Source organism: Rattus norvegicus, chromosome 16 (assembly GCF_036323735.1).
Source record: "Rattus norvegicus strain BN/NHsdMcwi chromosome 16, GRCr8, whole genome shotgun sequence".
NCBI classification, from domain to species: domain Eukaryota; kingdom Metazoa; phylum Chordata; class Mammalia; order Rodentia; family Muridae; genus Rattus; species Rattus norvegicus.
Window position 1 is genome coordinate 3581662 of NC_086034.1, and position 22639 is coordinate 3604300.

Here is a 22639-nt window from a genome sequence, read left to right on the forward strand (position 1 = left end):
AGAATGAGAAAACTGAGCAAGTTGATAGCTGGAGCAGAGGCTGCCTGAGAATCGAGCGGCCTGGGGCAGCCCTTCTATGACTAAACTCTTCTCAGAGCTCTTCACTTTGGGCAATGTCTAGCTAGACAGCTGGTAAGACCCAACCGCCTTCATTCTAGGAAGCCCCAACAAGGCCCAGTCTTCACACATAAACTAACATGGTTCTTCCTACTCACTTAATCATTGCTCAAGACCCTGAGATACACTAGAATCTGTCCCTAGAAGCAAGATCTCTCTGGGGAGCCCCACTTGGCTGCCTTCCTGCTGAACAGAGAGCTAATCAGTTGTCCTCACCAAAGGGAGGAGGAGCTGACTCAAAGGTCTTCTTTCCTGTGTAGCTCAGAGAATCCTGCCTTCTTTTCCCATTCAGACCATTTGTGAGGGAGACACTGTGACCAGTCTACTCTTGATCACTTACAACATAACAAGGCGCTTTCTTAGGAAAAAAAACTCCTATGAAACCATCAATGTTGATGCTTTTAGAAGTCTTCTCCCGCATGTATTCAAATAAGCATGGTGCTAGCCATGTTTGACATTTTTCCCCCTATAAAGTGGGTGACTTTTAGGTCTTTGTTGATGGGACCGTTTTTGTAAAGCCTACCCCAATTTCATGTTTCAGTTAAACTGGAAGTGTAAGGAGTACACCGATAATGTTAAAGTTCTGTCTTCTTTCCTGGAGAGGAAGCCAAAGTCTCTCCTTGTGTAGCTCACCATACAGAGGCCTGGTCTTTGTTTCTGATGCCCTCCTTGTCTGTGCCTCTTTGTGTTTAGGCAGTACAATTTCTGCTAGAAATGTTTTCCCTCCATTCTGGTTCTGAGTGACTCAGTGAGACCCTATGCCTGTGATAGATGACACTATGGCTACCTTGGGGTTTTTTTGGTTTTGATTTTTGGTTTTGTTTTTTAGTTACCTCACCCCAGGGCTATTCGACATGGTTTCTCTAAAGAACTAAGGGAAGTGGCCTCTCCCTCTCACTGAGACAACAGTACTACAAGACATCAAGGTTTTCAAAGATGTCAGTCCTGGTCATTCCCTAAATATTACATTAAAGCAGTGGCCCTCGACTAGTGCTGACCCCGTCCTTGAGCATTTGGTCCTGTTTACTAATATTTCTCACAAGCTGAACAATGGGAGGTACTGGCATCTGGTGGGCAGCTAGGGATGTAAACGCTACACTTTTAATGATTTCAGTGTCCTGAACTCTTCCATCCCATGCGAATTCAGGCATTAGAGAGAACAGGGGTTCAGCTGAGCTGGGCAAAGTACACATCAAGGGAGGTCTTCTCAACTCCAACAGCTGCCGTAACTCTTAGGAGAGACAACTTTGACAAAAGCAGAGGACCAAAAAGTTACAAGGATGTTTAGTTTGTGATAAAAATCATTTTGCAGATTAAAGTCTTTCTTCCTGCCCATAAAATGGTATGTTCTTTAAATAACTAAGAAACAAGCTGCATTTAACTGTGTTGTGGGGAGCAGGGGCAAGATTTTTGCCCATAGCCACACTGCATTCATTCTGTCCTTACCCTCATTTGCAAGTGTATCCAAGCTGGAGGTCGTGACAGCCCTCAACCTTCCTCTGCTGTGTTTTAGAACTGGCCGGTTTTCTAAATGTACTGTCTGCATGAATGGATTCACAGGTCTGTTTTATAGAGCCAAGCTCTTCTGTCTTTGGTCTCCATTTTCTTATTCTCTTCCCGGGGCGAAGATGAGTACTGAGCACCAGTGCTCCCTTCTTTCCACTTGCAACAACAGTGAACAAGAGTGAGACTCCTGGCCAAGAGTTCCATGTGTCTCATTGGCTTGGAATCATGTACTCATCCCTGAAGCAGGGCTGATGTTAGACTGCTAAGAGACAATGATCTGTTACTATGACCTAGTACGCCGTATCCATGAGCTGGAATGGAACAGCCAACAGATATATGCCTGCAAAGGTCGTTGGCGTGAGACAATTAGAAAGAAAAGGGTGCCTAGGATAATAAATACAGCCTAATACACTTACACACGTATGCAAGCACACATGCACGCATGCACACATGAACCCACTCATGCATGCGCTTGTGCTTTACTGCTAGAAAATATGAAGTTTACAGCCCACAGACTTACCGCAGGTCTCTCTCCAACACTGGAGTCCGATGGCTGCCTACCTCAGACATTCTTATGAACCTGTTCACCGCCCTTCTCAGCCACATGGAGAAGCTCCTGTCATGGAGTGATGAAAAATCAATTACTCCCTATCTTAGACTATTGGAAGGACTGTGCAAATACACATAGTGATTGTGACATTAGAACAAACCAATTCCATTCAGGCTCTGTGGCTTAGAGGTATCCGCACTGGCTCCAACCCACCCAAACAGCTGTGCCAGCCTTCTTTCGGAAGCCCGTGTCTAAATTTATCCCAATCTTCATTGTCACAGGTCAGTGTGGGAAATCTTCTGAGGTCAGTGATTGCGGTAATTGGCTTGAAAACGTCTCTGTTAAATGACATAATTGGTTTTAATTATGTAATTATGCCACTTAAAGTGTGGGGGTGAAAGGTTACTCTTATATTTAGCAGTGAGCTCCCCCAAATGAAGCCAGGGGGTTTAAACCTGTGGGTCTTCAAAGTTCTCGGATTTTTCTTTTTCCAGAGTGGGCTTGCCTTGGCACTGGTGGCTTAGGGGTGATTATTCTTCATGAGGCAGTGCCAGCTCTGAGCCTGTGTATGGGAGCCTTTGTAAGGAGACGGCCAGAGCTTCCGTAAGACCTCCTTGCGATCTGAAGTTAATGAGCGGTGGGAACTCAACTGTCAGCAATTGAATCTGATTGGGCAGGGTAATTATATGATTGCCCCTGGTGTTTGCACATGTACAGGGATATTTTTATTGGAAAAAAACTAATTGCTTACTTACTTAGTGGAGGGCAAACCTAAACAAACTTGTGTTGTCATAGGTTAAAAAGACATCCTTTCTTTGTCTCTAAAGTAGCTGCTTGCTCCCCCTCTTAGAAGTGAGGGTTTTGTTTCTTTCTGGGTTCAATCAAGGATGTTTTCAAGCCCTATGTTTTATGATAATCTTAGAACATAAAAGCAAGCCGCCGTGGGCTGTTTGCTTCTGGGATGATGACCATGTGCTAGTTGCCTTTTCTTAAACTACACCTTACAAAGGTTTCTTTCATAAAGCACAAGCAGCTAGAACCCTAGAGCAACCACAGCAGCTAGAACCATAGGGCAACATTCAAGCTGCTGGGACGCCCAGGAGCTTTGGTTTTGTTTTCTTTTGGTTTGTTTTGGTTTGTTTTGGTTTGGTTCGGTTGGGTTTGGTTTGTTCCGCTTGTGGAGGCCCCTGACAGCACTGGCTTCATCAGCTGACTGGTTTCTCTTAATTGCCTAAAGGCAAGTGGGAGGGAGGGATTATGTCTGTGGTGAGCTTTTTAGAGATGAGAAACACCAAGGTGAGGAGGCATGAAATGTTCCTTCTGCCAATTCCCAGTGACTTAGGAGGAAGAGTGCACAGTAGGAGAGCCAAAGGAGGACCTTGCTGCTTCTGAGTCAGACCTTTAAACTCAACAACCTCAAAAGAAGCTTAGCAACTTTAGGTGAGCTTTATAGCAGACTCCATACCATGGGTTTCTTCTCACTTCTTATAGAAACAGTGACATTTCCTTTGGCGAGATCCTAGCAGAGGTAGAAATACAACTGGCTTATGGAGAGTGTCTCAGGGTGAGAGCAGCAGATACCAAATCTGGGTGCTCCTGATTGGTGTAGAACCATGAGGCGTCGACTTCGCGGCCCCTGCCCTTGCTTCCCTGATCTTTTGTCTCAGGAATTCTGCATGTGCTGACCCACCCCGATCCTTTTAAGTTTCAGTTTGATATTAAATGCCACTTCTGGGAAACCTCCCCAGACTATTCAGGTACCTCTCTGTTTCTGGACTGGCTGCCTTTGTGCTCCAGGTTCTCAACTCTACTGTCCTGTGATTACCTGCCTCATTGGTCTCCCCGGTACCCAATAAGCCTCTCAAGGGCAGGGCCTCTGTGTGTATCCCCCACCCCTCTTTCCACCCGGAGCCTGGCATAGTGCTTGAGTGTGTGGAGTGAAGAAACGAGAGGAAGGATGCTTGCTGGGGGTTTCGGGGAGCTGCGTGTGCTGCCCGCTGGTTGCCAGCCCCTGCTGTTAATACTGCTTTCTTGTCGCTTACGGTTTTCATTGCCCTAGATGATCCAGCTCTGTCGGAGGCACGCGTAGGCACAGCCAAATCTCATGCTGTACATTGATCACCTGTCCAACCTTTGCCTAGAGTGCGAGCCCCCAGTTCCTTCAAGAGATCCAACTTTACCTGTCTGTACAGAAGAAGAGGAGGAGGGAGACAGCGGGGAGGATCCGGTGGCCTTGTGACATCGGAGCGGGTCCAGTGTTCACTTTTACCCTTTTGGAGGTGGGTAACAGTAGTTAATGTGGAGTGCTGGGGTTAAGAGAGAGCGAATAATGACTTTGGATTTGGGGACTCATTTGTACTTCACTTTTTTGGACTGGAGTATACGGATTATACTCTATTTTTATATTCATAGCCATACTGTTCCATGATTCCCATCATCCTGGACTGTTGATCCAAGCCCAGCAAACACACACTATAACTTACCGCAGTGCTCCCTTGGTAGCTGCACCATTTCTGCATCTGGCTATGCTGTAGAGAGGACGACCACTTGTCAGTGCTACATTGACTGTTTTCTCGCCAAGGCCCTTTTTGTTTCAACCTTCCAAATGATGTCATACTAGAGAGGTCCTAAGTTCCTATTGAGTAGATGTCATTTCACTCAAAAACACCCCTCCGTGTTTAAGTGCAGACTTGCCCAAGCCTGAAACGTGTCTAACCAGCTTCTTCCTTGAAAAAAATCAAAACATGAACCCATGACACTTCGAGCCTCAGCCAACTGAACCCCTAAACTCTGAACTGTCCTTGAATGTTAACTGCTCATTTTTGACTGGCCCACAATACCAATTTCTGGGTAGATTGACCTACCCTTTTCATGTGGGAACCACAGCTCCACCATACAGAACCAAGTAAACTCATTAGAGGCTGCAAGTCCTTGGCTGTGGTTTCTTGGGTGGCAGGCTGCACCCAGCTTTCCCCTGCATTCCTTTGTTATGTCTCTTTAATGTCCCCATATTCTATGTCTCATTTACTTTGCAGTTTTGAGATTAGCAAAATATGCTCCCGAGTTTGACATCCTAAATGGTTCTTCTAGGAAAGCACTTGCAGGCTACTTTGTTGTATAGTTTGTGTGTTCACAGACATCATGCACTTAGAGTCAAATAGCATGGGCCATGATGATCTTTATATCTAAGTTCTCAGGAAAGTTTAATTTGACTGTTAGTTTTGGAATAGTACCAAGGGATGGATCACCACCTCATGCCCCCTCTAGATTGAGTCAGTTAATAATGCCTACACATGTAAATCACATTCTTCTGCAAATATATGTGAATGACATTTAATATACAATGAAACTAGGCAGTGCAGTCTCTGAAGGGTCTTGTCTTTTCTCATCACTATGATGTTTCCTTTCAGAATACTTCTGTGTGGGGCATGTTTGTTCCTTTGCTGTTGCCATCATAGAATTTCACAAAGTGAATAATTTGGAAAAGAAGAGGAGTAGTTAGAGTCAGTTGTTACTGTTCTAGTCACCGTCAAATGACTGTTTAGCTCCACCATTCTGTCTTACACAGTATTTATGTCCCTCCTTAGCCAATTTATTCACTAGACTTAACACAGGTGCAATGCTTCCCTGTATCACATGGGAATGCCTCAGATAAATCTTTAGACTCACCTGGATCTAGTGATTCTGAAACTTTCTGGGGCCCAGCAACCTGAGCTTGGAGGTATCTTTGGTGCTCATATGTACACAAGGCTATCAAAGCAATTAGTTCTACCAGTTTGTGTTGTGGGGACATTGAAGGGACCTAACCAAGTACTCTTCTCCAGCAGCTTGATCTCCATCAACGCATAAAGCATAAATTCATCAGTCAGATAAGCAGAGTAATCTTCAAATAATGCAAATTATAGGACGGACTCACTCCCTAAACTCCTCCAGGTGGTTTCGTTTTGTTCTTGTAACGAGTATGAGGGTTTGCCTGTCCTTCGGGGCCTGCCATGCTCCTCTGCCCCACTTCCGTCTGTTTCCCATACCATTTGCTCACTCTTCTGATGCTCTCAGCATTACCCCAGCCTTTCTTTTTGAGACCCTAAAGCGTGTGTCTACGTGCAGTACAGCAGCAGCAGCAACAGCAGCATAGAAGCAAAGGAGGAATCAGAGACCAGCAAAGCACCAGGATGGTCTTTACCTCTTTTTCATGAAGTAGACTAGGCCCAATCCCTTTGTTCCCATTATACATTCATATACAAATATAGAGATAGACAGATGCACTCATATAACGGTATAAAGGTTGGCTTTATTAGCCTCATTGAGGCTAATTGTCAAGTCATGAAGAACATAGGAAACATAGTGGAGCTCTTCTTAGTCTCACGAGTTTTATTGGCCTCACTGGTATCTCATGAGTGAGTTGGCTAAGTAGGAGCACTAGGAACTGAATCAATGGGCAGGAGATCCCACTTCGAAATCACGTCACACTGTCAGATAGACACAATGGGTGGAGCTAATAAAGGATTCTCGCCATTTTAATTTATTTTCAGTAAAAATGATGACTACCACATCTGCTTAGAATTTACTTTAAAAAAAACAAAAACAAAAACAAAAACAAACCTATGTGTGTGGACCTTCACAGCATTAAAGAAACATGTACTTTGGGAATAAAGCATCCAGTTGGATTTTTATAGAATGTAAAAAATATATCTTGGGATTCTTTTTAACGAGAAAAATTAACATTTGGCTTGTCGTTTAGAAGGCAGATTGGATTCCAGGTCTCAAATTGAGCTGGGGTTCTTGAAGACCTAGACCTTTGGCATCTGAGGATAAGGACAATGAATTTAGGTGTGTTTCTTTTTGAGTCTTCCCAACTATGTATCCATAGGAACAGGCTATTGCTCTATGAGTGCAGCACCCCTGGTTTTGGACATCACGTGATCATCAGGATGGTCCTTATTTGTGATCTACAAAAGACCAAGGAGTCAGTGTGAGCTGCAAAGAGGGAGAATGAGCCACGGGCTTAGGGAAAGTATGGCTTCCAGTATCCCCTGAATTCCCTCCCTGGGAAGAAGAGAGTCTCCTCAGTACCTTAAGCCTCCTCAAGGGGATATCGGGGGAGGCTCACTATTGCTCAAGTATAGCCAGTCCACTCCTCTGCATGGTAATTCCAGATGAGCAAAGCAGACCTGCCATGACTCTACTGTCTGAGTACTCGGCTGCAGCTGCGCGGCTTCCTGTACGTAGTGGTTGTACGTAGTGGTTGCTTTTCTGTTGCTGTGATAAGACACAGTGTCCAGGACAACTTAGAGAGGGAAGAGTTTATTTTAGCTGATAGGTCCAGAAGAATAGGAGTTAGTCAGGGCACGAAGGCATATCAGCACGTGACAGGCAGGGCAGCAGGAGCAAGGAGCTGAGAGCTGACATCTTATAATGCAAGCCCAACTCAGAGAGAAGGGGTATGAGGCTTTTGATCTCAAAGCTCAGCCCCAGTGACGTACTTCCTCCAACAAGGCTCTACCTCCCCTAAACAGCACCCATGACTAGAAACTGAATATACAAATAGGTGAGCATATGGGAAGATGTCCTAAGTCAAGCCATTACAGTCCAGTATCCAACTGAAACATACTCAAGTCATATCAGCTAAAAGCTGGACTGAAATGGTAGCAGGAACAGATGCTAGCATCCCCTTCTACATGATGGGTAGCACTTCCAGCCTTGCTGTCTTCTGAAGACCATAGATCTGCACCCCTCAAAGCCACCTGTTATTTGCTTAGTAGATCCTTATGGATGGTTTTTATTGCTTTATGCCAAAGTATTTCTAGTGCTTGTCTCTTTTCCATGTGCCTTCTATCCCCTACACCCATGTGTTCTCCATCTGCGTGCGCTTATCTCTGCTCTGCTCAGTTTGGGCCTTGTCTGCTGGAGCATCTCTTATCTTCAGGTTCTTGGTATCTAATTCCTGTATCCATCCATCATCTAGGAGAGCTAGATTACATCTCCATCTTCTAGGATAAATTTACAAATTTACAACTACTGTCACAACCTCTTCTTCACTATTTTCTAATGATTCAGCCAGTCACTGCCTTTAATCCTGGCTCTGGTCCCATCACTGCCTTTTTAATGGTGGTAAATGATAGACACCTTCTTCTGTTTTCCATCTTGGAAAACAACTGAATCAGCCCCCCCATAAAAGCATTGTCAGCAACAGGGAAACTGAGTCCCAGAGATGGATGTGATGTACCAGCAGTCACGTTGTTGGCTCTTGGTAGGGGTAGAACAGGGCAAGGCTGGCTTCATCCCCACAGCTCCCAATAAAGATCAGACCTGAGGAGCAAAAGACATAAAAGTCACCCTTACTGCCAAACTAACCAACACTTCATACATATGAAGATGAGTATAATAATTGAGACTTACCTAGGTCGGACTGATTCCTGCTTTTTTGTATGTTGTGAAGATCTTCTCAAGAAGCCATGGTATCAGAAGTAGGGTAACAAGGAGAAAGCTTGAAACAGAGGTGTTTTAGTTGGGGACTGTTTTGTCTACCTCTGGCATAATTATAATTAGCAATTTTCCGAGTCATTTTTTGCTTGCCATAATTCAAAGTTTGGGGAGCAGGCCTGTGTTCTCATTATCCAAAGGAGGAAAGACATGGATAATCATTGTATTACTGAGCATAACCTTCTCACAGAATTATCCAGTCCAAAATGTCAACAGCACTGGCATTTGAAGACTCTGTCTTGAAGAAAATACAGTCTGCCTTTTATATAAGTATCTCCTCACCTGATATCTGAAGCTCTTTGGAAGACACACACACACACACACACACACACACACACACACACACACACACAGGCACATGCACACACACACACACACACACACAGGCACATGCACATGCACACATACATGCACGGGGTGGGGGAAGCATGCACAGTCAGCTCTAAACCATGACGATATTGTGTGGCAGTTTCTCTACTATGTGTATAGACAATATTGTGACTTCTAAAAATGGAGAACATTTCCAACTTTAAAGACAGCATTGAAGAATATTACTGAATATCTTTGCTGTCTTTGCTTGAATAAAAAAGCAGGGTTAGACTGTAGGAAACTCTTGGGAATAGCCCTCCAGCATTTTCTGATGTTTAAGGAGAGTCACCATCAAAATAGCTCTGCTTCTGGATTCAGAAACCAATATAAGGCTTGTTCATACTCTTTGGATATTCAACTATCTAGAGGTCTCCTTGGCTCCCACCTGTGGCCATGGTGTTAGAACAAATCTGACTAGCAGACATTTATGATGGAAAATTTGCATTCTAGAATAGTTGCTTCTGAGGAAGAAGAGTCAGGCTAGAGAAAAATGTCCCAGACAATCTGTCCCTTTATTATCCATGTTATCTTGACCACCCTTCCAGCATCTATCCCCATCATCTTCTTGAAGTCTCAGTCAAAAGGCCACTTAACAAATACATGTTATATTGGCTGGGATTGTTATAGCTATACTTTAGTAAGGAGCAGATTCAAAGGAACATTAAGAGACATTTCATCTTAATGGTAAATCTCCAGAAGAGACCCAGAGGACAGCTTAATAAAGTGACTGCTTAGGCTTTATGGTTGTTTTGCAATGCCATGAATAGGTATGTAGGCCTTACACAAGGTAGGCGAGAATTCCACCCTTACCAGTATTTACAACCCTTAGGTGTTCTGAGACAAAGCCTCAGTATGTGACTCAGTCTGGTAATCAGGCCTCAAACTTGAAATCCTCCCGCCTCAGCCTCTTGTATAAAGGGGTTACAGGTGGATTACACCATGCCCAGGTTTCGTTAGGAAAACTTGGAAACTAATACAAAGTAGCTATGAGTGCATTTTGTTAAGGCCAGAAATCTTATGAAGGTTGTTAGAGTTTACTGTATTTAGTAGGCTAATGATCTCATTAGTCCCTGTTGCAGCTTCTGAAGTACATAGCAACATTATAACTGTTTTGTAGGCTTAGAGGCAGACAAGCAATTTGTCTAGAGTGACACGATGATTCTTCCTCCTCCTCCTCTAACCATTGGTCTGGCATCATCACATACTTCTGATTTTGAGTTATCAAGCTGTTGTTCTACACGCCATCCTTTCTGTTTTTAATTGGGCAGTACAGTCATGGTGCTGGTGTGTGGCTGTTTTAAGAAACAAATGCATCGATTTTAATTGATTTGACAAGGTCTAATATCTAGATAGAATTAACAGAACAGGTTAGTGGAAAAGAAACTACAAGTTGTCTTCTGTGTCTGCATTTGAAGCCTCCAGCAAGGCAGGATGCGATACAATGAAGGGATAGAGGCCACGTGGGAGAAACATCCAAGAATCAGATTCTTCAGTTACTATGATAGAGCTTTAAACAGGCAACATGGCTTCTCATGGTATCAGGTAGCTGCTGCCACATGGAAATCATAGTTTAATCATTTACTCAACAGATAATTATTTGGCACCTACAACATACTTCAGGCATGATGACAGATTCACTCACCATTTCTTCTTGAAAATGCATCACAGATAATCTTATGGCACAATATAGGTTTTGAAGTCTTTGAAGAGCTAGGACCACCACAGGCCACAGAGAGACGGGTAGGGTAGGCATTTGCAAATGTTCACTGAGGATCTATTATGTGCAAGCCTTCAAGCCAGGGGATAAATATTGCAAACCACTTCCATTTCAGTAAGACTGAGTGCAGTAAATGAGGAAGTAACTCAAGATGGCAATGCCTTGAGTAAGTTACAGGAAGAAAGCACAGCAGAGTTACCAAGAAGCAAATGGGCCTAAGCTGGTCAGAAGTGGTTTTTATGAAGAGCTAGAATACAAAGACATACCTTGGGAAATGAAATTTGCTTTCCAGACTGAGAACTGTGTGAGTTGATCTTAATGTGTGAAGTTCTAAACTTTAGTATTCTTTCTTCATTTTTTTTTTTTTTTGTTCTTTTCGTTTGTTTTGACTAAGCCTGCCCGTGTATCCCAGGATGACCTGGGATTCGTTATACACAGCATTGGCTGACTTTTAATCCTTCTACCTCACTCTCCTGAGTACTGGGATTATAGGCATGTTCTAGCACAGCCAGGATACAGTTTTAAAACAGTGCAGGTGTCAAGTATATTGTTCTGTGTCTTAGGATGTGTTGACACAGTTCAGTGTCACTCCGTATGCATGTGAAGATAATGCATATTTTTCTATTAAAATTACTAAATTATGTGACTGAAATCTTACAAATCCCCATTAGTGCCTTCATCATTAATTGCTCAGTTTCAGGGAGACATAAAGTGAAAGTGTTCAAAATGGTTGAGGTTCTTGATGATTTTTTTAGTAATCCTGTCAATTTTGATTTCTTTATTTTAGAGTGTACATTACTAGGGGTAGGAGTCTTGTCTACCTACCATCGCCACTCTTCCTGACTGGTCCTTAAATCACCCTTTCTCCCTATTGATGCCTTTAGCATTAAACTTTATCTAATAACGTTGCTGATGTAACATCATTTTGGTTTGTATATGTGTTTCCATCTTCATTTTTCTAGGCTTTGTCTTTCAGTGGTCTTTTTTTAATGAATAGTTTTTAAGAAAAATTACTTATGTCTCTGTCTTTTAGTGGCTAAATTTAAGCTATTCATGTTTATTGTACAGTATTTTGCACATTTTACTTAATTTTCTTTTCTTCTTTTTCCTGCTTTACTGCCCTGTTTGAGTTGATGGTGCTTTCTTAGCTTTCTAATTTCCCTTCTATTGGTCCTGAAGTTACATGGTCTTTCTTTTTAGTAGCTTAGATAAGATCTAACACAGAATTTGGCAACTATCTCCCCCGTCCATTGATGTTCTTAAAACACTCTTTATGGATCTTCTCTAGTATTCTGGTTCCCCATGCCTCCCTTAATAGTGAGAAGTATAAATGAAAGTGTAAAACATGCTCATCACAATGATTGTATCGAAGAGTATAGATCCCCAACATTCCTTTCCCAAGGCCTTCTTGCCTGAGGCTTACTTGTAATAAAAAAAAAAATGACACAGTCATGGATCATGCATGGGCCCTTTGCAGTTCTGAGCAAAGTGACTTGATTTCTTCTGCTGCCCTTCCCTTTGCCTGCATTCGAGCTTTTATAAGTGATGATAAACATTGAATAGCTCCTGTAAAGCTACTGAATTGTCAGTTTTTATACAGCAGAAAGCACTGACATTTTCATTAGATCCTGGCCACGAGAAATGTCCAGCTTTCATCAGAACAGATTAGTTTAGTTCTAAGCAAAGTCTTAATGTGCTGCCTATGGGGGAACTCTTTCATTCACCTGCTCTTAAACAGAAATGTCTTTGCTCAGCCACGGTTTTTCTTTTGAGAAATGATTTATAAGGGAACTTTTCACCTCCTCTTCTCTCCTTGTCTCCAAAACAATAAGAGTGGCATTGAATCTTCGAAGAGCTTTAGTTAGACAGAAACAATTTCAGCCTAAGTAAGACTGCAGAGTCATCTGCAGAAGACAACGATGCTCTTAATCCTCTATTTCGTCTCAGTCCTGCTGAAGATAAGCAGTCACATCTGTCTCTCCCCTCAATCTCTCAGCTGACATTTAAACAGATAACTTGATTTTCATTAATAAACTCCCTTGTATATATTACCAGACAAAGCATTTAAACAGCCAGGTCTTTCTAAGAAAATAAGAAAAGGGAGCCCTTTTATCTTCCAATCATTGCATTAGATCTGTAAAACATAACAAATTTTCATAAAAAAAAAAAAAAACGTGGAGTCATCACAGTTTAACAAGCTGGAATGTGTGTGTGCTGAAAGGCAGACTTGTCTCAATATGATTGGGATTGGATATGAACTTCCCTGGTATCAACATATCTGCAATTTATGGCAAGACTGGTTATTTGTTCATTTTCAAAGCACCTCTGTGATGGCTTGTTGAATGTGTGTTTGCTTCATCCCCTTGAGGCAGTCTGTGTGTCAGAGAGGCACAGCTCCATCCAGCAGAGTCAGCATGTGTATTCTGGGGTGTAAGACCTGTGTGTTCACAAATGAACTAATGTATGCTTTCTTTTTCTCATCTGCAAATACCAAAAAAAAGAAACCAATGCTTTAGACTTGATGTGGCCATAAGTAAGGTAATTTCTGTAAAGTGCACAACACAGAAATTGGTTCATAGAACATGTCTTTCCAGTATCATCATCTGATGATGGTGATGGTGGTGGTGGTGGTGGTGGTGGTGGTGGTGGTGGTGGTGGTGGTGGTGGTGGTAGTGGTGGTAGTGGTGGTGAAGATGATGATGATACAAGACAAAGAGTTTGGCATCATTGGGATACTGGCGAGGAAGAAGATAATAATGGCAACGATGGAGGTGCTAGGAATGAGAATATTCACAGTGCTGGAAATAATCCAGATGAAGATGCTAAAGAAATGCAGGGAAGTTATCATGTTATCAAAGACTCTGAGAAAAGTCACTTTGTCCATAGTCTCCAAGCTTCTATTTGGACAATTCTGATCACTGCAAGGTCTTCATAACCCAAATTCTACCACAGAGAACAAGTCACAGAAACCGTGCTCAGTCATCAGAAAGCAGATTCACTTCTAAAATGCTGATTATTGGTCTGTGTCATTTGCTCCTCATCGCATATATCTCCCTAAACCTTGACTATTATGATATCGGGCATTTTGGAACTCTGTGTCCTTAGACACTCCTCTGTAATATCTTTGCCCACCCTTTTTTCTAGAACCCCCTGGATATATGTGGTAAGATAATACTGAGAAGCCAAGGCCAGCATCAAGGTAGGAAGGGTAGAATGGAGCATAGTGTCACTGAGACAAAACAGGGAGATGGTTCATACAGTGGAAGCTTTGAGTATAGAAGTAAGGATGAAGAGGGCTGGGGAAGCCCTTATTCTGAGCCACACAGTCTAGGACCAACCCTGTTAAGCAGTGGAGTTACAGGCACTAAGGAAAGAAGCCGAGGAAACCATTAAGAAGCAACACTTGTTTTGCTACGGGAGAATGATGTCTCTCTGTGGGCCAAGAGGAAGAACCAGAGGAAGCTGAGAGTTAATGTTCAAATGGGAGAAGAGGCAGAAAGAAAGGAGCTCATCGCCTCTAAAGTACATGCGATGTTCCCACATCCCTGTCTGGTAAAGCTAAGGACATGGAACTATTACCCAGTGAGGTTTTTCTTGGTTGCTCTTGACCCTCTTAAAAATCAGTTGACACTTGTTACAAAAAGAAGTGTCCTGAAGATAGTAGAGCCTGGATTAGACATGAAAAACAGCCCCTTAAGTAACAGGAAGATAATCAGTCGTGAATAAACTTGCCAAGATCCTTGTGAGGGGAAACTATTTCTGCATCCCTACTTCCAATTCGCTTCCTACTATTGTGCTGGGATACTCAGTAAACTGTAGGTACCTTGACACCCAACATCTGGCTCTCAGTACTCCCACATCCCTCATATCCTCTGTCTGTCTGTCTGTCTATCTGTCTGTCTGTCTCTCTGTCTCTCTCTCTGTCTCTCTGTCTCTGTCTCTCTCTGTTTGTCTCTCTCTGTCTCTCTCTGTCTCTCTCTGTCTCTCTCTCTCTCTCTCTCTCTCTCTCTCTCTCTCTCTCTCTGTCTGCCTGTCTCCCATCTCCACCTTTGCTTAGATAGCAAACACAAGTCACCCAGAGAGCTGATATATGCTGAGATGTGGCCATGGGCCAGGCATTCTAGGACCTTATTCTACCCTGAGTGGAAGGAGCAAGAGGATCATGAGTCAGGGTCATGACATGTAGTTTGAAGCCTAATTGGCCAATCGATTCCTGTGCCTTTCTGTACTGTAGGATGACATTATATCTTGCTTACTTGCCATTATGTAACCAGCATGTTATCCAAAACCACACATTCATGAGATGCTTGTAGGTCTTATCTGAAAAGTGAAAGGAGAGAGAGAGAGAGAGAGAGAGAGAGAGAGAGAGAGAGAGAGAGAGAGATCAATCTAATGGTCCAACGTCAACTGCCAGTGGCAGATAGAAGGGGCTGCTTTCAGCCGAGCTGTGTAGGAACAGGTCAGAACTTTTTGATTTTAAGCTTCTTAATGTCTATGCCTGGAGTTTGCCTTCAGATCAATGTGCTTATGCCTACAGCAATCTGATCTGAAGTCATTTCAATGTTTCTCACTCCAGTTGTTGAGAACAAGTGCACTTTGTTATCACAGACAAGAAGTTGAGGTCTTGGTAAGAGAGAATGGGGCAAAGAAGGAAGCTAAGTCTACCTGTCCTACACACTGTCCTTCTCCTGGCTGCCCTGCCCTTCCCTAGCTTCCTTGTTGACAGTACCATCCCCAGACAGCAATGAGGAAACATGTGCTCCAAGGTACAGACAGGGGAGACAGGGCATATATAAAGGCTCTCTGGCATGCCTATGGACTATGAGATCCCATGGGGTGCGGGTTTCAAAACAGAAGCTTACTAATAAAGATGCTTATCAGCAGCTGAGAAAAATGGAATGAACAGTCATGTCCCCAGGAATGAGGACATGGAGACAGTGCCTGGGACACTTTCTCCACATACACAGCTTTGCTACTCTCTCCCTGGAGAGGCCTCAGCAGGACTTATCCAGGAACTTCAGGAACCTTGAGGAAGACTTGCCCGGTACCCTACCTATTGGCTGTGTCTGTTTGAACCCCAATTCCATCCCTTCCTGGCACAATAGAGCACATGTAAGGAGGCTTACCTGGCAGTCCTTGGCAGATGGAATTGGATAGTAGACACATTATCCCTCTCTAGACCCGTTTTAGGACAACATTTTACAGATACCCATATTTTCTATAAACGTTCTTCTGAAAAGGCTTTAGGGACAAACAGCACAGTGTGTGTGTGTGTCTTTAAAAGGTGTATGGGAACTGAACTGGTCACACAGCTCCCTGCACCCAAATCCCATGGGGGAGTGAGCTGAACTCCCAGAAGTACGGACAATTCTGAGGGCTCAGGGGAGATACATCTTCTCACAATCGTGACCCAAGAGGAACTTGCATAGTGACCTTTGGATACAGGAATATAGGATCAGTCAGCAGCAGGAACCTGATGGGTTCTGCCGGTGCCCAAAACTGAATTGAACAGGTCCCACAGCTCCCTGCATCCAAATCCTGTGGGGGAGAGAGCTGGACACTCAGAAGTAGGGACACTCCTGAGAACTCAGAGGAGACTACTTTCTGCCCACATTCCTGACCAAGAGGAAACTGCCTAGTGTCATCCGTGCCCTCTGAGCACAAGGGCCAAGGAGCAGTCAGGCTCAGGACCCTTCGGGATTCTGCCTGCACCTAGAGCTGAAAGCCAGTCCCCAAGAAAGCCTACACCCCTGAGAGCAGAGGTAAGACCAACTCTTCTGTGCCAAGCAACTCGCCGGCAGGCTTCTGGTAACACAAATCCAGGAGCAGCTCTCTGTTCCCAGATCTGGCTGAAAGAAAACAGGTCTACGGGAGCACTGACACACAGGCCTACAGGAGAGTTAAGCCACTGTCAGAGACAGCAAGACAAGCTAACACCAGAGACAACCTGATGTCTAGAGGCAAGTGCAGGAATCTAAGCAACAGAAACGAAGAATACATGGCATCACCAGAGCCCAATTCTCCCACCAAAACAAATACTGGATATCCAAACACTCCAGAAAAGCAAGATTCAGATTTAAAATCACATCTCATGATGATGATAGAGGACTTTAAGGATATAAATAACTCCCTTAAAGAAATACAGGAAAACAGAAGTAAACAAGCCTTGGAAGAGGAAAGACAAAAATCCCTTAAAGAATTACAAGAAAACACAACCAAACAGGTGAAGAAATTGAAGAAAACCATCCAGGATTTAAAAATGGAAAAAGAAACAATAAAGAAAACACAAAAGGGAGACAACACTGGAGTTAGAAAACCTAGGAAAGAGATCAGGAGTCATAGATGCAAGCATCACCAACAGAATATAAGAGATAGAAGAGAGAATCTCAGAGGCAGAAGATACCATAGAAAACATTGACACAACCATCAAAGATAATGTAAAATGCAAAAGGCTCCTAGCCCAAAACATCCAGGAAATCTAGGACACAGTGAGAAGAACAAACCTTACTAAGGATAATAGGTATAGAAGAGGGTGAAGAAGACTCCCAATTTAAAGGACCAGTAAATATCTTCAACAAAATTCTAGAAGAAAAAGTCCCTAACCTAAAGAAAGAGATGCCCATAAATATACAAGAAGCCTACAGAACTCCCAATAGATTGGACCAGAAGAGAAATTCCTCCTGTCACATAATAGTCAAAACACCAAACACACAAAACAAAGAAAGAATATTAAAAGCAGTAATGAAAAAAGGTCAAGTAACATATAAAGGTAGACCTATCAGAATTACACCAGACTTCTAACCAGAGACTATGAAAGTCAGAAGATCCTGGGTAGATATCATATAGACCCTAAGAGAACACAAATGCCAGCCCAGGCTACTATGTCCAGCAAAACTCTCAATTAACATAGATGGGAAAACCAAGATATTCCATGACAAAACTAAATTTACACAAGGTCTTTCTAAAAATCCAGCCTACAAAGGATAGATGGAATATCCAAACACAAGAAGGGAAACTACACCTAGAAAAAGCAAGAAAGTAATCTCCTCGCAACGAAACCAAAAGACGAGAGACACACAAATATAATTCCACCTCTAACAACAAAAATAACAGGAAGCAACAATCACTATTCCTTAATATTTCTAAATATCAATGGACTCAATTCCTCAATAAAAAGACATATACTAACAGACTAGATATGTAAAGAGGACCCAGCATTTTGCTGCATACAGGAAAAACACCACAGAAACAAAGACAGACACTACCTCAGAGGAAAAGGCTGGAAAACAACTTTCCAAGCAAATGGTCCAAAGAAACAAGCTGGAGTAGCCATTTTAATATCAAACAAAGTCAACATTCAAGCAAAAGTCATCAAAAAAAGATAAGGGGGCTAGAGAGATGGCTCAGTGGTTAAGAGCACCGACTGCTCTTCCAGAGGTCCTGAGTTCAAATCCCAGCAACCACATGGTGGCTCACAACCATCTGTAATGGGATCCAATGCCCTCTTCTGGTATGTGTCTGAAGTTTATTTCACTCATACACATGAAATAAACACAATTTTAAAAAAAAAAGATAAGGAAGGACACTTCATATTCATCAAAGGAAAAATCCAAAAAGATGAACTCTCAATCATAACTATCTATGCTCCAAATACAAGGGCAGCTACATTCATAAAAAAACACCTTACTAAAGCTCAAAGCACACATTGCACCTCACAAAATAATAGTAGGAGATTTCAACACCCCACTGTCATCAATGGACCGATCATGGAAACAGAAATTAAACAGAGACATAGAGATACTAACAGAAGTTATGAACCAATGGATTTAACAGATGTTTACAGAATATTTCATCCTAAAACAAAAGAGTATACCTCTTCAGCACATCAGGGTACCTTCTCCAGAACTGATCATATAATCTGTCACAAAACGAGCCTCAACAGATACAAGAAGATTGAAATACCACCTATCAGATCACCACTGACTAAGGCTGGTCTTCAACAACAACAAAAACAACAGAAAGCCCACGTGTACATTGATGTTGAGCAACTCTCTACCAATGATAACTTGGTCAAGGAAGAAATAAAGAAAGAAATTAAAGAATTTTTAGTATTTAATGAAAATGAAGGTACAACATACCCAAACTTATGGGACACAATGAAAGCAGTGTTAAGAGGAAAACTCATAACTCTGAGTGCCTCCAAAAAGAAATAGGAGAGAGCATGCATTGGCAGCTCGACAGCACACCTAAAAGCTCTAGAACAAAAAGAAGAAAATATACCCAAGAGGAGTAGAAGGCAGGAAATAATCAAACTCAGGGCTGAAATCAACCAAATAGAAACAAAAAGGACTACACAAAGAATCAACAAAACCAGGAGCTGGTTCTTTGAGAAAATCAACAAGATAGATAAACCCTTAGCCAGACTAACCAGAGGGCACAGAGAGTGTGTCCAAATTAACAAAATCAGAAATGAAAAGGGAGACATAACAACAGAATCTGAGGAAATTCAAAAAACATCATCTGATCACACTACAAAAGCCTATATTCAATGAAACTGGAAAATCTGGAGGAAATGGACAATTTTCTAGACAAATAGCAGGTACAAAAATTAAATCAGGAATAGAAAAACCATCTAAACAAACCCATAACTCCTAAAAAATTAAAAGCAGTTATTAAAAGTCCCCCAACCAAAGAGAGCCAAGGACCAGATGCAGAATTCTATCAGACCTTCATAGTAGACCTCATACCAATACTGTCCAAAGTATTCCACAAAAATAGAAACAGATGGAGCACTACACAATATCTTCTATGAAGCTACAATTATGCTTGTACCCAAACCACAAAAAGACCCAAGAAAGAAAGAGAACTTCAGACCAATTTCCCTTATGAATATCAATGCAAAAATACTCAATAAAATTTTCACAAACCGAATTCAAGAACACACCAAAACGATCATGCATCATGATAATGTAAGTTTCATCCCAGGGATGCAGGGATGGTTCGATATATGGAAATTTATCAACATAATCCACTATATAAACAAACTCAAAGAAAAAAACCACATGATCATTTCATTAGATGCTGAGAAACCATTTGACAAAATTCCATACTCCTTAATAATCAAAGTCCTGGAAAGAACAGGAATTCAAGACCCATACTTAAATATAGTAAAAGCAATATACAGCAAACCAGTAGCCAACATTAACCTAAATGGAGAGAAACTTGAAGCAATCCCAGTAAGATCAGGAACTAGACAAGGCTGCCCACTCTCTCCCTACTTATTCAATATAGTACTAGAAGTCCTAGCCAGAGCAATCAGACAGCAAAAGAAGGTCAAAGGGATACAAATTGGTATATATACCCAAAAGTTGCTCCAAATACAACAAAGACGCATGCTTCACTATGTTCATAGCAGCCTTATTTATAATAGCCAGAAGCTGGAAAGAATCCAGATGTTCTTCAACAGAGGAATGGATACAGAAAATGTGGTACATCTACACAATGGATGTACTCAGCTACCAAAAACAATGACTTCATGAAATTCATAGGCTAATGGATTGAACTAAAAAGTATCATCCTGAGTGAGGTAACCCAATCACAGAATACACATGGTATGCACTCACTGATAAGTGCATATTAGCCCCAAAGCTCGAATTACTCAAGATAACAATTCACTGACCACATGAAGCTCAAGAAGGTTGACCAAAATGCGAATGCTTCCCTCCTTCTTAAAAAGGGGAACAAAAATATTCATAGGAGAGAATATGGAGGCAAAGTTTGAAGCAGAGACTGAAGCAATAGCCATTCAGAGCCTTCCCCAAATGGGTATACAGCATACACACACACACACACACACACACACACACACACACACACACACACACACACACAGCCACTAAAACTAGACAATATTGATGAAGCTAAGCAGTGCATGCTGACAGGAGACTGATATAGCTGTCTCCTGAGAGGCTCAGCCAGAGCATGACAAATACAGAAGCGAATGCTAGCAGCAAACCATTGACCTGAGAACAGGACTCATGTTGGAGGAATTAGAGATGGGATTGAAAGAGCTGAAGGGGTTTGCAACCCCATAAGAACAACAATGCCAACCAACCAGAGCTTCCAGGGACTGAACCACTACCCAAAGACTATACATGGACTGACCCATGGCTCCAGCTGCATATGTAGCAGAGGATGGCCTTGTTGGGCACCAATGGGATGAGAAGCCCTTGGTCCTGCCAAGACTGGACCCCCCACCCCCCGTGGAGGGGAATGCGGGGGATGGAGGGGTAGGAGAGGGGAGTGGTTTGGGAGAAGAACACCCTTATAGAAGAAGGGGAGGGGGATGAGATAGGGAGCTTATGTCTGGGAAACTGGGGAAGGAAATAACATTTGAAATGTAAATTAAAAAGTATCCAATTAAACAAAATGTATCTCAAAAAATAAAAAAGAAAGAAAAAGAAAAAAGAAAAAAAAAGGCATGTGTCACAGCACTGGGCAAGTATACCTGGGTTCCATGTCTCCTTCTATCAACCACAGGCATTGCACTTTCTATAGCTAAATTAGCTGTTCTGAGTCTCCTGGGGTGTAGTAAGGATTAGAATAAAGAAGATAAATTTGCTGACAAGGGATCTAGCAAAGAGAGATGGGTGAACCTCTCTGGAGAGTCCCCAGGGACCACTGCTCATCTTCCTTACAGATGTCTGGTTCAGCCTTGGCAGCTGCTGCTCTGGCCAGAGCCTTGCAGATCTCGCTTTGTCTGTGACCACTCTGCTTGTCAGTCACCCCAGCCTCCATGAGTAATGGCATCTTCCGCACTGTGCGTGTGCCCTGCCCTCGGTGTCTGTCCACATCTGGCAAGCAGAACATGCCAGCAAACTTTCATTTATCTGATCCAGCTTTGGGATCCTGCCCTGGCATAGAGCTCTCTGGGCTCAAGACCTTACTTTCACAAGTCTAGGTCTCAGAAAGTGGTAGACAGGAGGTTCCACATGACAGTCAGTCCCACATAAAAGAAGAGGAAGGGGGGAAAAGATTTCCAGTAATTCCTATTCGCTCTGTCCAAGAATATTTGCTTAACAAACAAGTAAACACCAATATCAACACAAAGGGAAAACTTACCTAGGACAATTCTTCCCCTTAGACATTATCCAAATATGAAAAAGGAAGCAAATGTTGGCACCTGTTTCCTTGGGACAGTTTGCCTTCCCCTGACTTGGGTGCTTATGCATAGGAAGAGACCTCAAAGTCCACCCTTACAGTGACACACATTCACTAACAAGGCCACACCTACTCCAACAAGGCTACACCTCTTAGTAGTGCCACTCCCTGAGCCAAGCATTCAAACACACGAGTCTATGGGGACCAAACCTATTCAAAGCACCATACATATCCACGTATGTACACGTATGCATGTGTATGCACATTAGCCTACATATGTGTGCACATGTGCACAGAGGGCAGAAACAACTAGGGGTGGTGTCCCTACATACCTAGAATTTTTTATGTGGTCTTTGGACTTTGAATTCATGTTCTTTGCTTAGAAGATGAGCACTTTACTGGTTGAATCATGTCTTTAGCCCACTAAATTTTTTAATTAGTATTTTTAGTTAGCATACAAAATTATGGGGTTCATTGTGACATATCCTTACATTTATATCATTGTCTTTGCTCACACTTACTCCTCACTATCTCTTCTTCTCCTTTCACTGATCTATTTCCTTGTCTTACCGTCTGCTTTTATGTAACATACATTTGCATGCATATGTGTGTGTATATATATATAAATACACACATATGTCTAGATTATAATAGGAAAGAAAATGTCCACTATTTAATCTCCTGAGCCTGGCTTATTTCACTTACCATAATATGGCCTGCAGGTTCATCCTTTTATT

At 42.4% G+C, this 22639-nt stretch overlaps 1 protein-coding gene across 27 annotated transcripts in view; it reads left to right on the top strand.

The window, feature by feature from the left end:
• The window catches only part of Erc2 (ELKS/RAB6-interacting/CAST family member 2), an 860860-nt gene that overhangs the window by 762263 nt on the left and 75958 nt on the right, over positions 1-22639 (top strand). For 3 of the 27 annotated variants that reach the window (XR_010058279.1, XR_010058280.1, XR_010058282.1), the window contains one exon: positions 4233-4452. The exons of 23 other annotated variants lie outside the window; for them this stretch is intronic. The gene's annotated coding sequence lies outside the window, so the exon portion shown is untranslated. The remainder of the gene's footprint in view (positions 1-4232; positions 4453-22639) is intronic. One more of the 27 variants, XR_010058281.1, reaches the window with a different exon arrangement.